Genomic DNA, 14,031 nt, shown 5'->3' with positions numbered 1-14,031 from the left:
CAGTGGCCCTTGTTCCAGGCTGCTCGGCAGAGTCCTGCCGGGACCCAGCAGCCCACCCCTCTAGGTGTAAGTGTCAAGTGCACAATGGATCTGCACAAAATGTGGCAAAAACAGGCAGGTTCTAACCCATAAGTCTGCAGAAGGCCCTCAAAATAACAACTGCAAGAGCACTGTTTTGGTTGGTAACATTCTGAGCATCAAAAGATAAGATTTTATATAAGTTCTGTCTGTCCTGCAGCAAGATCAGGAATGTCATATAGGATGTTTGGGTTCACCTGGGGTGCAGGGTAAACAACAGTAAAATGAAGTCAAGGCAATGTTTAATAATTTGGGTTTCTTTCACCTTTATCTAGGTACAGACAGTAGATAAGATGATGCCTTTTTTAAATAGTTTTGTGAACTGAGGACTATATGATAAAGATACATCACCTGATGTATTTGCTTCTATCAACTGAGTAAGTATTACATGCTGGACACTTTACATATGCTATCTCCTCTTTCATCCCAACAATCCTAAGAGCTGGGTTTTGTTATTTCTATGCTACAGATGAGGAACCCAAAGCTCTGAGTGGTTACCTAACTTGCCCAAAGTCACACAGCCAGTAAGTTGTGTGCTCAGGACATGAGCTGAGCTCAGTCTGGCTGTAAAGCCATGTTCTTTACACTGCAACTTACTTTCAAAGGAAGGAGATTTGAGAATAATCCACGCAGAATTTATATCAGCTTAATATTTATGTCATATCATTTTCATAGAGCAGGATAAGACCAAATTTAGGAGTGAGGTATTGGATACCATTTCCTAGGTTGAATGAGAAGTGGCAAGAACTCACTGTCAAAAAGAAATGCGTCTGTACATGAAGAGGTAACATATAGGTAGGTGGTGTATGAAAGGGTGAAAAACTATCGTGAAGGGAATCCACCCAGAATTTTTTACTAGAAAGTGTATAAAATCTTGAAAGTAGGGTTTCTATAAAATGTAGAAGACATTAAAAGATAAATTTTTAAAACTAAACAAAATAAAAACAAAATTAATATTATATGTGGTACCCAATTAACTTATTAAAAGAAATAAGAAGCCTAACAGAGTGACTAAAATTAGAGAGCAGAAACACCATGTCAGTGAAGTTTAAAGCAACTGGAACTGAACCCATGATACACTGCTGGTTGGAGGGTAAATTCTTTTTTGGTCTTTTGGGGAAACTATTTGACATTATCTACTAAAGCTAAACCTACACCTACACTCTGACTCAATAATCCCACTCCTAGGTGAATACTCACGACAAAATGAGGCATGTGTCCACAGACAGGCACACACCAGATCACTGACACCCAGTGTATTTAACCAAAAACTGGAAATAAGGCAAATATCTGTTAACCACAGATGGATATTTTTGCTCTCTTGCCTTTTAAGGCCTTCCATAATTTTCTGTTGTTTTACTGATCAATTTTTTTTCCCATTCCTATTACCTAAAAGCTCATAGCTCCAAACAGGTGAGACCCTTCCCAGGCCTGGGTTCCCACTGGTGCGGCAGGGAAAGGTGTTCCTGGCTCTGCACATTCGGGACAGGCGGCTCAAAGGATGCACCAGCCTTGGGGGTTGGAAACAGAGAATTAATCCCCCTGGAAAGGTCTGCAGGTTTATCTGCCGGGAGCAGGTGCTTCCATTGCAAAGGCTAATAAAACCTGGATCCATGCACTCCAGTTCCAAAGGCTGTAACAACCCAGGGACACCAGAGCTGTGATGCAAAAGGGAAAGCAGTCAATTCACAAATAGCTAAAAACATATAAACATGCTCAAGCTCACCAATACAGAAAAATATGCAACAAAATGTTTATAGATTTGGCAGAGTTTTTAAAATTTTAAATAGTCAGTGTTGGAAAGATAGAGGTGAACCTTCTCACACACTGGGTGAGGAAGGCACTTTGGCAAGAAGTTATTCAATGCCTTAACTCATGCACACTCGGCCCTTTTTACAATTGTCTAAAGGAAATACGGTGGATCCACGCAAAGACTGCAACTTCAAGGAGCTCAGCACAGGGTCATTTTTGATAGAAAAACCAAATAGTCCAACAATAGGAAGTTGGTTAAGTAAATTATGCTATAGCTATCCATTTTAAAATGCAATAGGAAAATATTTAATGACATAAAAATGTTCACAAAATATTGTTCAGTGAAAACAAGTTGTAACATTATGCAAAGTGTGTGAATATATAAATATTATACATGTATACATGAATACATAGCATCAAAGACAAAATTACAACAAATTTTATTATAGATCTAATTGGCTTTGATTGTCAACTCTATAAAACAGAATGAGTGCTCCCGGTGGGTAATGGCAGAACAGTGGGTTTTGTAACCCAGGAACAAGGAAGTAGAACAATAGGAAAAAAGCCCATTGGTTACCCTCAGGTTTCCTCAGGTTACTGTTTCGTAAGAGTTAAAGTGGAGGCAGCTTCCTTATTATGCCGACTCAGCTAGACTGGAATCTCCTGTTTTCAGGAAAAACTGGTCTGTTTGGGGATCTATCTCCTTCCTTAAAGTTTCAGTTTGATTATGTGGCATTCAGCATGAGTGACCCCGTGTTGGCTTGGTCTAGTCTTCCAGGGCTGAGGGCAGGAGCTCAGTCCAAGGCAAGCTCCAAGGCCTCCCATAATTTTTGTCTGACAATAGAAAAACTCTGGAAGTCCATATTATTAATACCAAATTGGCAGGAATATGGGATATCTAAATTTCTTCCTTCTGCTTATTTATATTTTTAAGTTTTCTAAAATGAATGCTCATTGATACTGAATAAAAAACGAACATTATTATATTCAATAACATAAAGGAGCCAGCGGAGCCCTGGGCACAGCTTGGCGGTTACCCAGGCAGGATGCTCTGTCCTGAGCTCAGCCCCTCACCCGCGTCCCTTGGGCCCAGAGCCGGCGGCTCCTGCTCCTTGTCCCCTTCCCTGGGCCTCTCGGGCCTTGAAAGCCACAAGCCTTAAAGGCCTCCGTGGGGAGGAACAGGGAGCGCAAGGTGTTTGTGACCCTCCCGCTGGGCAGCGAGACGGGATCCTACCGACGCCCCTGCGACCCCGGCGGGTTCTGCAGCCCACGGGGGCTAAGCGGGCAGGGAGCCGCTGCCACCCCAGCACAGTACCCTCGTTGCTTCCATGACCCTCCATTCCAGACTCCAGACATCTGGCTGTCACCAACACAGGGCACCCGACACACAGGTGACCCGGGAACTGCCTGCATGAAGCTTTCAGTAAACTGGAATTGCTCAGTCACAGCCGGCAACGAGGATCCCTCAAAGGAGAGCTGTTCTCGAAGGTTCCACTGCCAACGTCAGCCCTTTGCTGTCGCCCCTGGGTAGCGACCCTCGACAGAGACAGGGAGCCCTGACGGAAGGTCCACGGCGACGCTGCGGTGAGTCAGGGAGCGCACACGGACCTCGCCTTGTAGGACGCCGGACACAGGGGCCCCTACTCTGCCCTAGTCAGCGCCTGTCAGCGTCACTTGCTGCAGTGATGACAGCACAAGGCCCCACGGGGCCGTTGTCTTGGGGGGCCCAGCGCCCTGGCCGGGGGAGCCGTCCCGCAGTCGGGCGGAGCAGGGGCAGAGGGGGCGCGGCCTGAGCTGCCCACGCCGCCTTCAACAAGGCCACCGCCCTGCAGCCTCAGCCACTCGTGCGGGGCGCGACAGTCCCCCCAGCTGCCGGTTCTGACACCGTGCTCCACCTCCCCCGGTGGGCTACTTCAGGGAAGGCTCGCTCGCATGAAAACAGTTTTTCTTCGTTCCCCAGAGAAGGTCAATACGGAAATGAGGGTGGCAGCGGTGAGAGGGGAAGGGGTGGGAGGCGAGAGGGTTTGGCGCGGCCCTGCGGTCTAGACACCTCCAGCTGACGGCCAAACCCAGCAGCTCTTTCCTTTAATTGCTTGCTAGTGAGCAACGCTGCACCTACCCCTCAGCATCCAAAGCAAACCCCATTTTACCAAAAGAGAGAAGGGGGTGATTATTTTGCCTCTGCAAAAGGAATCCCTGAGGCCTCCTGTAAGTGTTAGCTTGTCTCCTGCATCTGGCTTCTTGGGATGAGATTCCAGACCAAGGCCAGGCCCCGAACTGTTCCCTAGACTGGGGGCCCAGCAGACTGTGGCCCACGGGCCTTTTTGTACATAAAGGTCTATTGAAACAGCCACTTCCATTTGGTAACTACTGTCTGTGCTGCAGAGGCAGACGCCAGCAGCTGCCACAGAGGCCGTAGGACCCGCAAAGCCGAAAATATTTTCTGTCTGACTCTTTATGGAAAAAGGCAGCCAGTCTCTGCTCTAAACAGCCAAAGGCTCCTGAAGCTCATGTGTCGCCCAGGCACAGTCCCCGCGGCTCCCCCAACACGCACCGCTCCAAAGCTGCCCACCGCTCGCTCTTCCAGGGAGGGAGCAGAGAGGCTGGGGAGGCGGGCAGCGCACCCAGGGAAGAAACAAGGAAAAGAGACGTGAAGACAATTTAAGGTCTTCAGAAAAAGAAAAGGCATTTCAAAAAATTCATAAATTCGGCTCGGCACAGTGGCTCACGCCTGTAATCCTAGCACTCTGGGAGGCCGAGGCAGGTGGATCGCTTGAGGTCAGGAGTTCAAGACCAGCCTCAGCAAGAGCGAGACCCCGTCTCTACTAAAAAAAAAAATAGAAAGAAATTATCTGGCCAACTAAAAAATATATATAGAAAAAATTAGCGCATGCCTGTAGTCCCAGCTACTGGGGAGGCTGGGGCAGTAGGATCGCTTAAGCCCAGGAGTTGGAGGTTGCTGTGAGCTGGGCTGACACCACGGCACTCACTCTAGCCCGGGCAAGAGAGCTAGATTCTGTCTCAAGAAAAAAAAATTCATAAATTCATAAGAATATATAATTAGATATACAAAATTATGATCCTAACATAAAGTTTTAACTAGTCCTAAACCAGAGCACATCTGTTACAGGCCAGCAAGCATAATAAAAGTTATAACAACAATAGTAAACCACCTTGGACTTCTGCAGTGCCTTTCTTCTGGTAAGTTCAAAGCACTTCCTTCTAATCTTTCGTCTACCTTCATAACATTTATGTGAACAGATGAGAAAACAAGTGAAGCTATAACAAAGCTGGATTTGAGGTTTCTTAACTTCAGATGACCATATAATTTCTCACCTAATAAGCCAGTATTCATTTGTGAGCAAATGGGGAGGATGCAATTAATGATTACACTTGGACAACAGGTGTACCCCAGAACTGTCCCGGGTGTGCATTAATTCTCACTTTAATAACCTGCATTCCAGAGAGAAAATGGAATGAGGAAAGTACAGTTTATAGGATTTTCAGCCCATCAAATACCCACAAACTTACTTTCTGGGAGTATACAACGTAGAAAACAGAGACACGAGGCTGTTGCACAGTAACTTCACAAGCCCAGAATCCTAAGACGCAGCTGACCTGCCCAGCTTGAGGCCTGGGCCACAAAGCTACTGGCACATCAACCTGTCATTAGGATGGAGCAGCAAGAGATCTGAGGTGGAAGGAACAGGAGGCCCAGTGGCAGCACTGGCAGCAAAGGCGCTCTGCAGCCGAAGGCAATCCTGGCCTCCGCGGGGGACCCAGGCCCAGAGCTCAAAGCCTGTGTCTTTCCAGGAGAAGGTGGAAGGGTGGAGACTGATTTTTCAAACTGTCTTGTGTGTCCGAGGGAAGAAGGAGGGAGCTGGGAGGGGAGAATCATCAGCCTTTGTTGGCTGTTCAGCCTCTGCCACACAGGAGACAGCCCATAAACGTCTGATGAACGAACGATTGATTGAATGTATTTCCCTGAAACAGATTTAAGTGATGGAGTTATTAGCTTCAGTATTAGAATAACATTTGTAGTCATAGCCCCGGTCTTCAGAGGGTTCCACAATGTGTCCTATTTTCCTCCCCTTTAGTCCAGACCCCTCTCCCAAGTCCTGTGAAGTCAGAATAACAGTAATACGTTTTCAATTATATTGTACAGTTGACACGATGATTAAAAGAGTTAATATATATGAGGTGCTTAGAATAATGGCTGCCCCACTGTAAACATTATCTAAATGGTTATGGTGGTGGTGATAGAATCCAAGCACCATACCACAATTTCACATGGCCTAACACACATCTAGTGTGAGTCCCAGAAGGAGTGAAAAAGAAAGAATAGGGCAGAAGAAATATCTGAAGAGCTACTACCCAAGAATTTTCCAAGATTAAAAAAAAAAAATTACAAACCTACAGACCCTAGTTCAGAGAATCCCAAGCAAGATCAGCACAAAGAAAACCACACCTGAGCATCACAGTCAAAATGCTAAAAAAACCCTCAAAGATAAAGAGAGAAATCTTGATGGCAGCCAGAAAAAATTACTTATGTGGGGTAAAAAGGGATAATAACTGTAGCTGACTTCCTGACAGAATCCATGGAAGTCAGCAGACAATGGAGAGACATCCTTCCAGTACTGCAAGAAAAAGTCATGTCAGCCTAGAATTCCATACCAAGCAAAAATATCTTTCAAAAATAAAGGCAAAATATAAAAAAATGGAAGAAAAAAATGAATGCAAAATAAAAATTTTTTCAAACAATCAAAAGCTGAGCTAATGTACAGTAGGTATCTCTATAGAAATATCCAACAAGATTCTTCAAAGAGAAGGAAAATGATTCCAAGTGGAATGTGGGATCTCATAAAAAGAATAAAGAAAGAACAAGAGTGTTAAATATGGGAAATATATAGGTAAATATAAAAATATCTTTTTCTTTCTGATATAATTTTTGATTATCTAAAGCAGGGATCACAAACTACCACCCAAAGGCCAAATCCTGCCTGCTGTTTCTGTAAATAAAGTTTTATTGGAACACAGTCATGTTCATTTATTTCTGTCTCATCTGTGGCTGGTTTTGTGCTACCATAGCAGGGTTAAGTAGCTGCAATGGAGACTATATGGCCCTCAAAGCCTAAAATATTTACTGTCTAGCTCTTTACAGGAAATTTGCTAACCCCTGGTCTAAAGCCAAGAAAAACCTATCTGTTATGGGTTTTACAATGAATAGAGACATAATATTTTACAGCAACAAGAGCACAAAGAATGGAAGACAGAAATGTTGTACGGTTCTTATACTACACATGAAGGAAGACAGGGATGAGATAAAGATGCATATTGTAGGTCCTAGAGCAACCACTAAAAAATAATAATAGAACAAAGAGGCATAGCTAATAAGCAAAGACCAGAAATAAACTACAATTGTAAAGAGTACTCAATTACTCCAAAAAAAAAGACAGAAAAAAAGAAAGATGAAACAAAGAACAGACTGCACAAAAATGGGGGGGAATGCAAGATAAGAGACTGAACCCAACTGTATCAAGAATTGCATCAAATAAGTTGTCTAAGCACTCCAATTAAAAAGCAGCAATTGTCACTTTCTTTTAAAAAAAAAAACAAAGTAAATCTCAAATTATGTTGTCTACGAAGAAGCCCACTTTAAATATAAAGACTCAAGTAGTTAAGAAGTAAAAGTCTGGGAAAACATATGCCATACAGACACCAATCAAAACAGGCTGGAAAAGCTATATTTATAGCAGACAGAATAGAATTCAGGCCAGAGAATATTACCAGAGATAAAGATGAATGTGATATTATGACAAGCAGGTCAATTCTTCAAGAAGGTACAACAAGACTAAATGTGTATGCCCATAATAGCAGAGCTTTAAAACATAGGAAGGAAAAGCTGACAGAAGGGAAAATAGACAAATCCAAAATTATAATGGGAGATTCCAACATCTCTCTCTTGCTCTGACAGAACAAGCACAGAGAAAATCAGTGAGGACAGGACAGATTTCAGCAGCAGTGGCAACCAGCTAGACCTCACTGGAACTTACAGAACCCTTCATCCAACAATAGCAGATGCCACATTCTTTTCAAGTGCTCACGGAACATTCACCAAGTAGACTTACAAACTGGGCTAGAAAACAAATCTTAATAAATTTAAAAGGATTGAATTTATACAAAGTATATTTTCTGACCACAAGAGAATTAAACTAAAAATTAATAACAGAAAAAAATTGATGGTAGCCATGGTTATCTAGGGTACAGAGAAACAGCATTCTCACACATTGCTGATAGAAGTGGAAATTAGCATAGACTTTCTGAAGGTTAATTTGTTTCCATGCACCGGGAACTTAAAATTTACATCCCTTTAATCAAGCTATTCTATTTCTAGAAATGTATGCTAAGGAAATGGCCACAGATGTAGATAATGACTTAAGTACCAGAATACTCAACACAATGCTATTGCTAATAGCAAAAATTTTTTAAATATCTAAAATGTCCAATAGTGATAAGTTTTGTTATGTTCATATAGTAGAATACTATGTAGTAATACACCAGAAAAATATTAGCATGGGAAAATGTTCACTATAAAATGTTCACATGAAAGAAGTAGATTACGAAATAACACACACAGTATATCCCAATAAACATTTTGTTTCTTTTTGTTTGTTTAAATGAAACAAGTAAGTGTTCAGCAATCTTCTAATAATAACCTCTGAAGGTGGGGGTGGGGTAGGAAATTAGAGAGGTAAAGAGAGAACAGAGCTGCTCAGAAGCAGGAGGGGCCCACAGTGCAGGGGAGGGGTTCAGAATGCCAGGTCAGCTGCGAAGATACACACACACAGAGACAGACAGAGACTGAGTGACAGAGGCCAAGACAAAGAGAGAGATGGGGACAGAGAAAGGGGGATGGAGAGGGAGAGGGAGAGAGAGGCCCAGAGAGACAGAGACAGCAGAAGAGAGAGAGCACGCACATGCTTTGGCCAGCAGGCCAGCCTAGGTCCCTCTTCTTGTGTGTGTGTGTGTCCCCACCTTGCAGGGTCATCTTGGGTCACTCTGGTACTAGCTTGCTCTGCTCAGGAACCAAGCACATGTAAAATTCTACCAGCCAGTCTCTCCTTTAAGTTAAAGAGTTACTTTTTGGAGTGATGTTGCCTCTTTTTAAAATGGGAAGCACTCTTGGATGCAGTGAGTTGACAAGCCTCTGTATTTTAGTGTGAATTAATTAAATCAACATATTTAGAAGTGCCACAGGCAAGACACTGTGTTGAGGAAGAAATGAAAAGGGTGTCAGGATTCCTGGGCCTGAGGGAACCTACGGGAAGCTTCCAGTCCCCTTAGGATTAGTTGGGCAAATGCCTGGCTCATTAGAGGAGCGGAGCACAGTGGGGGCGGGCCAGGGGGTCCGGCAGGGGTGTGGTGGCTTTAGAATGTCTCCACAAGGCCCGAGACAGCTCCCCCAAGAGGTGGAGCCTAATGGCCTCCCTGGGTGTGGGCAGGACAGAGCTGTTTGTAGCTAAGGGACAGAGTAAGGTGAAAGCGACAGCCGTGATTTCAGAGAGCAGGTCACAAAAGGCACGGCGGCCTCTCTCAGGTCTCTCTTCCTCCCTGCCCCCCTCTGCACTCGCTCTGAGGACAGCCGGCTGCCACGCTGTGAGTTCACTCCGTCCTCTGGAGAGGCGGTGGGGACGGTCCCCAGCCCCCCGCGGGAGGGGCCTAGCCCGCAGCCCCCGCAGCCCCCGACAGCTTGACCTCTCGGGGCGGTGACCCAGGCCCGCCGGCTCGGCCTGTCCTGTCCTGTCTCCCTCACCCGCAGGGACTGAGAGATAACACCTGTGGTTTAGCAGATAATTAAGACAAAGGCAAGAAAGAGGAAAACGTGGAGTGAGGGTGGGGACGTGGGCTTCTCTTTGAGCTGTGATTTCTCATTCTCTTCCTCCCCTCCCCGCGACATCTTTGCCTCCGCCCAGGGCAGGGGCTGCAGGGGAGGAAGGACCGGGCGGTGCCACGCGGAGGCCGGGATTCATCGCTCAGCACCTCCACTGGCTCCGTCCCCGGGGAGCCAGGCCAGGCCTGGACACTTAAAGTCGCGGGGGTCAGGGCTGTGCCCATTCATTCTTTCACTCATTCATTCATTCGCCGGGCCGGCGTGGTGGCACATGCCCACGGAGACACAGGAAGAAGCAGAACTGGCCAGAGGCTGCCCTGGTGACACAGACCCGAGTGCGAGAGTCCCAGTCTCTGCCACCTGTGTCACACCACTAATCCCAGGAGAGAGACATGGTTGCAGATTAAAGAACGCAGTCTCTGGATCTTAGACAGATGATTAAAAAAAAAGAACGGAAGTCTGGAAGTCTCCACTGCCGGTTCCCCCGGGTTCAGCAGGGCCCTGCGGAGGCGGAAGCACAAGCACAGTCCGCTTTTCTGGAACGGGGAGCCCGGCAGGAGGAGCACGGCATCCAGCCTGCCCGCCGCCCGCTCCCCAGCGGCCCCGGGACACACAGGCCTCCGCGTGCCCCTCCCGCCCCCGCCAGACACCGTCCCCAGCCCTGCTCGGGTCCACACACCTGTCACTGCGTGGGTTCAGTTCCAGGCGCTGCTTGGGAGGGACGCCGAAGCCTGATCCCGAACGCAGGCAAGAAAGCCTGTGACTGTTGGGCCTAAGAATACTGAGTCATAGAAATGCCCCCTGTATTTCTGGAGACAAGATTTGATTTCAGAAGTCACATAAGGCTTTGCCTTAAAGAAAAAAGAAATGTGTTAGTTCAAAAGCTGCCTCATCTCAGGAGGGCGTCTCCTTGGTCAGTAAAAGCTGCACTTCAAAGAGACAGCTGTAAACTGGGCCTATGGTTCTCACCTGTTTTGAAAGACAAGGCAGGCCTCTCCTAGAGCCATGGGTTGCTGGAGCTGGCAAGGACCCCCGGAGATGAGAGCTGATCAGAGAGATATGCTAATACCCACGCCGGGCCCAGAAGGAGCCATGCGGTTAAAGTAATTAACACAAAGCACAGCTCATGTTGACTTCTGAGATCATCTCTGTCTCCAAGAACACAATCACCGGAGCCAAGATGTCTCTGGTTTTTGCTAAAGTAATAGCCTTATCAGAAAACTTAGAAGTTTGTCCCAAGAAGATTTTACAACTCATTGTTCCCCTAGTTAGAGTTAGTTGAAGGATCTGTAGTAGCCTTTTAGAAGACTTTGACCCTAAAGCAAACTGCCTGTTAGCATGCGAATTCCCTTGCCCTTGCCAACGGGAGCCTGTATCTACCCTATATAACACCTGTGTGGATATTCATTTTGGGGAGATATTGCTAGCGGGAGGAAATATCCCCATCCGGATACCCTCCTTTATCTATTTTCATAAACCTTTACTTTATAAACTATATCTTTGGCTCTGTGTATTATTACTATTATTTCTGTTTCCTACTATTTTTTCATCCTTTGCGATGGCCCCTGCCTGAGAGACCTGATCGGAAGGGAAAACCTCTTTGCGGGGAGCGCAGCTGACTCCCTGCAAACTGGCGTGGTCAACTTAGAGACCTGACCCGAAGAAAGAGACAAAACCCCCTTTGCGGGGAGCGTAGCTAACGCCCCGCAAACTGGCGTAGTCGGCAGGATGTTCCGATAGGGTCTTAAAGGCAAAAGGCTTTGCTCCAGCGAAGGAATTCCCGAATTGCATCGCAAGGGACCTGGACTGGACTGAAAGTCGCGCGCGTGTCTTCCTGAAGAGAGGTAAGTGAACATCTCCAGGGCAAAGTAAATTATTATTCTGTCCGGGTTAAAATAATGGGGAAGACTATCTTTTCTGAGTATGTGGAATTGTTGAGAGCTTATTAAAGAGTGGTAAATTAGTTGCCAAAAAGTAAAATCTCGAGAAATTGTTACATTTAATTTCCAAGCACTGTGATTGGTTCCCACCTCCGGGTGAGCTCGAGCTGCAGTAAAAGCAACTGGCGCTGAAAACTTTACAAAAAGTGCTCCGTAAAGGAGAAAAGATTCCTCTATATATTTAAAAACTCTGCTCTTTGATTTCTCAAGCTCTACAGCCATTTCATTCTAACTCAGAATTCTCTTTTAACGAGACGGACGATATCCGTCCTAAAATACGCTTAGTAAAAAAAAAAAAAAAAAAAAAAGGAGAAAAAAGAAGAAAAAAAGAAAAAAAAGTATTCTAAAGGTGAACTTTCACTTTAAGCAAGAGCTCTCTGCATGGCTCAAGTCAGCCGCTTTAAGCTTGGGAACCACTACTTTCTAATGCAAATGATTCCCAAAAGCATGATCCACCCTTGAGAGAGGCTGATATAAAAATTTTTAAAGAACAAACTAAAATCTTAGAAAAGATGATCAGGTTATTACTCAAATTCAACAGTGCTGTATTAGAGCATAAAAAAAGATAACTTCTAAACAGTCTGTGTTTTCTTGTATAAAATGTTAATGAAACTTATGTAGATTTTATTGCTAGATTGCAAGATGTTGTGCAAAAAACGGTTAGTCCGCCTGACTTAAAAAATTTGATGTTACATATATTGGCTTTTAATAATGTTAATTCAAAGTGTTAGCGGCCTTTACATCCGCCGCTCAAAAAATTAAAAAAAAAAAATTTGCCAAAATTTAAGTCAGAGGCTTTTAAAATACAAATGTTAGCTGAGGCTAGCGGTGAGAAAAGCATTCCCGAAAAGCAAAAAACTGTCGTACAATGTCTCAATTATGGCCATAAAGGACATTTAAAAAAGAATTTGTAAACAACTTTCCGGAGCTTTCATCCATAACCGGAGCTCTCTTACATTAAAAGGAATTTCAGTGCATTTGGGTATAGTTGACTCAGATTACTCAGGAGAAATTTCAGTTATGATGAGTTCCAATTTTGATTATCTTATTCAGGCTGGAGACCGTATTGCACAACTTCTATTATTACCTTATATACAGATTGGAAAATCTGATGTTCTAAGGCAAGGAGGTTTTTGGGAGTACTGGAACTAAAGTATATTGGCAAACTTTTATTAATGACCAGAGACCTCAATTAAAAATTAAGTTAAATGACAAACCTTTTGTTGGACTTGTAGATACTGGAGCTGATATTACAAATATTTCTAAAAGTTTTTGGCCAAAGGCTTGGCCTTTACAACAAGTTCCTACTGTTCTTACCGGAATAGGAACAATGACTGATATATTTCAAAGTCAACAAATTTTAAATTTTTCAGGCCCTGATAAGCAGACAGCCACTTTAAAACCTTATGTGGCTAACATCGCTATTAGTTTGTGGGGAAGAGATTTGTTACAGCAATGGGGAGCATACATCAATATACCTAATATATCTGCTCCTGCTAAACAAATTATGCTAAATATGAATTATAACCCTTGTTTTAGTTTGGGTAAAAGGAGCCAAGGGGCTAAGACTTTCGAGGCACCAAAAGCACATACTTCTCGGCATGGTTTAGGCTATCCAAATTTTGGATAGCGGCCACTGCTACTGAAAAGCACCATTATGCTCTGGCTCTAAATTGGATATCACAAAAGCCTATATGGACAGAGCAGTGGACGCTAAACCAAGAAAAATTGGGTGCTCTTCAAATATTAGTAGAAGAACAATTACAAGCAGGACATATAGAGGAATCCACCAATCCATGGAATTCTCCTGTATTTGTTATTAAAAAGAAATCTGGCAAATGGCGAATGTTAACTGATCTAAGAAAAATCAATGCAATTATACAGCCAATGGGAACCCTACAGCCAGGACTTCCCTCTCCGGCTATGATCCCTAAAGATTGGCATATTATAATAGTAGATCTAAAAGACTGCTTTTTTACAATTCCTTTACAAATATCTGATAGAGAGAAATTTGCCTTTACCATACCTGCATTAAACAACCAACAGCCGACTACGTGATACCAATGGAAGGAAAGTCTTGCCTCAGGGCATGCTTAACAGCCCAACCCTATGCCAACATTTTATCAATCAGCCTTTAGATATATTAAGAAACTGTTTTCCTCATAGTTATATTATTCATTATATGGATGATATTTTATTTGCGTGTTCATCAAAACAAAAATTAGAACAACTGTACCAACAGGCCAGACAAATTTTGCCTCAATTCAGTTTAATAATTGCTGAAGATAAAGTCCAACATGACTACCCCTTTACTTATCTGGGATCTCTCATTGATAGAAACAAAATAATTCCTCAAAAGGTTCAGTTACA

Source organism: Lemur catta, chromosome 4, assembly GCF_020740605.2.
Source record: "Lemur catta isolate mLemCat1 chromosome 4, mLemCat1.pri, whole genome shotgun sequence".
NCBI lineage: Eukaryota > Metazoa > Chordata > Mammalia > Primates > Lemuridae > Lemur > Lemur catta.
This window is presented reverse-complemented; position numbering follows the sequence as displayed.